This window comes from Artibeus jamaicensis, unplaced genomic scaffold (assembly GCF_021234435.1).
Source record: "Artibeus jamaicensis isolate MK-2021 breed Jamaican fruit bat unplaced genomic scaffold, CSHL_Jam_final contig_452, whole genome shotgun sequence".
Lineage (NCBI taxonomy): Eukaryota > Metazoa > Chordata > Mammalia > Chiroptera > Phyllostomidae > Artibeus > Artibeus jamaicensis.
Genome location: NW_026521837.1, coordinates 16,202,418 through 16,205,511, shown reverse-complemented (window position 1 = coordinate 16,205,511; position 3,094 = coordinate 16,202,418).

Below are 3,094 nucleotides of genomic sequence, written 5' to 3'. Positions count from 1 at the left end.
GTGACAGTGTAATAAGCAGGTTGGCACACATGACCTCACTTAGGCTCATGACAAGCCTTCAAGTTGTGAAGTTTTGAGCTCTTAGTATGTTGCTATTAGTTCTTCCTGGTCACTGCTGGAACTGATGTTTCACCTAGTTCTTCTGACTCTAGTGACCATCTCTCTTCCCTGCTGTCATCCTGAGGCCAGGGTGAATAGAGTCCTAGTTGGTGTCCATGACAGAAGGCTGTTTGTTACTGAGGGTGAAGGATCAGGGCTGTGAATGGGGAGGGCCAGCACTTGAAGCTGACATGACCCTGTGGACCACACAGGCTCATGGACTTGAGGTGAAGCAGAGTGTGCATAGGATGATAGTCCCCATTTGCCCAGACTCTCCTGGGTTTAGCACTGACTTTCCTGCATCCTGGATCTCCCTGGATCAAACACACGTTTGGATCATATTGTGCCCCTTTGATTCCACCTGAATTTCTGGTAGCACCTGCAGGTGCAGAAGATTCTCAGCGCCAAGTTCTTAGGAAATCTTGGAGGCTCTGGGACCACACCATTGATTTCTCTAAGACAGTTCTACTGAGCCTGGACTCTAGGTCATTTTGTCCCCACTAGCTATGTTTTAAATATTTTTAAAAATCTAGATCTTTGGTTAGCAGTGGGAACCAAATCAATCATAATCTTATTTGCTACTGAACCAGGCAGTATAGGAAGTGCTTCACCTTGATCCCCAGGACACACACACAACATATACTGATCTTTATTCCCATTTTACGAATGTGGCAGCTGAGGGCATGCATGTTCCAGGTCCTGAACCAGGTGTATCTGACACCATAGTTCTTACTCCTGCAGCATACTTCTCAAAGTCCTTCCTGGTGTGTTCTGTCCAGAGAAAATTAGAGTTCCATGGGTACTTTGAGATTTGCACGTTTCTTTGGAGACTCTTGGAGACTTTTGGAGTGGCATCAGGCTCACAGCTTTCGGAGATTCAGTACCCTGGGAGATTTGGCCCCAGAATTTTGTGGAAATGCTGTGAAAAGGTTTACAAGAAGGAGTCAGATGGTAATTTCTGCAAACCTAAAATTAGGACTGACATGCTATATTATCCAACACAACCCTGAATTTTTTTAGCTCAACTTTAAAAAAATAGGTTGCAGCTGTTGACATTTATATCATCCAAGCAATTCCCCCTGAGAAGGGATGTAGGGTAAGTGGAGGCAGTCTGGCTTCCTCACCCAGGTGTCTGGGTAACTAAGGGAAGCAGTGTTCCCATAGCCTTGGAAGGGCCTGTTAAGTAGTGTTCTCATAGCCTTGAAACTGAGTCTGATAAACTGTTCCCATAACATGAAGTGGGCTGATACGCACAGAATTATGCTATGTTATATAATTTCTGGCATCTTGCTGGCTTTGTTCCCCTCTAGTATTTAAACAGGTAGGAATTCCATGCTGGGAGCAATGATGATGAAAGACATGTAAGGGGGCAGGTGCCAAGATGGGTGCCTCTCTGAGGAGCAAGGGCCAAAACTTGAGATCTGCAGATAGACACAGAGCTTGCAGCGTCTGTGCCTCACCCACCTGTGAATACATGCAAGCCAGACAACCCAGTGGCTCCGTGCATATTTTCCATTTGCACGAATACCATGCACCGGACTGACCTTGGAGGGTCACAACACAAGGGATTGGGGTCATAAAGATTATAGAGATACTCACTCACTAACATTGTTTTTTGTAAAACTTTTTTCATATTAATGCACTAAAAGGTTGTGCCAAGACCTTAAGAGTGAGTTCACCAAACCAGTATTTTTTGTGTTTGTTCTGGCACTGCCTATGTTGGTACTCTTTTGCTCTTGTCCATAAGTAAACAACTTTTCATCGCTGAGACAAACTGGTTTCTTTGTTTTAAAGATTGGGACACAGAATAAAATGTGCCTGATTTCATCAGTGTTTGCAGCTAAAACAGTGGCTCACACTAAAGCCTCACAGATGGGTAGTACTTTCACCTAGTGCTTGTAATTTGGCTACAAGTTAAAATAACTAATTGTAATTGCCAGCTCTCAATTAGGCAGAAATATATGTTAAGTTGAACCTACTACACTTACTATATATACTACGTTGAGAGAGATCTTTGTGGTACAACTGATAACAGTTTTTCAAAATAAAGTTTTATTCATAGCTGTTACCTGAAGAACATTCCATAGTCTAAATACCATTGTCTGTCGTGGTGGAAAACCTGCCCCACACTTCCAGTCCACAGCGTACAAATGTCTTTGTGTAGAATGAATTTACCTGGAGGTGACTGTGACAGTGTGTCTCACATACTGTAATTAATAAGATCCGTCTTGGACACTCCACATCGATCCTGGCAGTAAATTCAGGAAATTCATGTCAGCTGCTTCAGAAGTGCTTTGCAGCACTTGCCCAAGTAAAGCTCTTTGGCCTCTGAGAGCTAGTAAGCAAGCTGCATTTCAGATTTCTTCCTGCCTGCTTTATGCACCCTCCGTGCACACACTATACAACCAAATGAAACAACTCTGTATATAATGGGGGTTTGCATCCACATCATACTCTGTCCATGTGCAGGGGCAACAAGTTTTGCTTCCCTTTCTACCCCCCAAACAGCTAGAAATTACAGTTGTCCACATCATATGTTTTATGTACCCCCAGTTCTCCTTTCCCAACCTGTACCTTCTATTCTAATTAGATTACACATCCTTGGCCCTATTGCCATTTATGTTTGATTATGTTTTTCACAAACTATATCGAGTTTTTGCAGAATGAAGTAGAGCACAAATACAGATATACAAGCACATCCCTATAACCAGCTGTGCTGAGCAGAGCAGTTAAAGAAGCACACAAAACATTTTTCAGGTATTGTGTTGAACTCAACTAACCTGACTTGTTTCTATACCCCCAAATATAAGAAAGATAAAAATGCTTTCAGTTCTTTTCAATAGGTTTGACTATTCTGTCCTGGTTAGATCTCTGCCATTGGTTTCATCATAAATTTCTACATTTCTTTTCATGACTTGCTCTGCAGAGGGTGGGCGGTGCTTATGTAACACTGTAAAGTACTAGAGACTGTGAGTCATATTGTTGAAGGCAGACT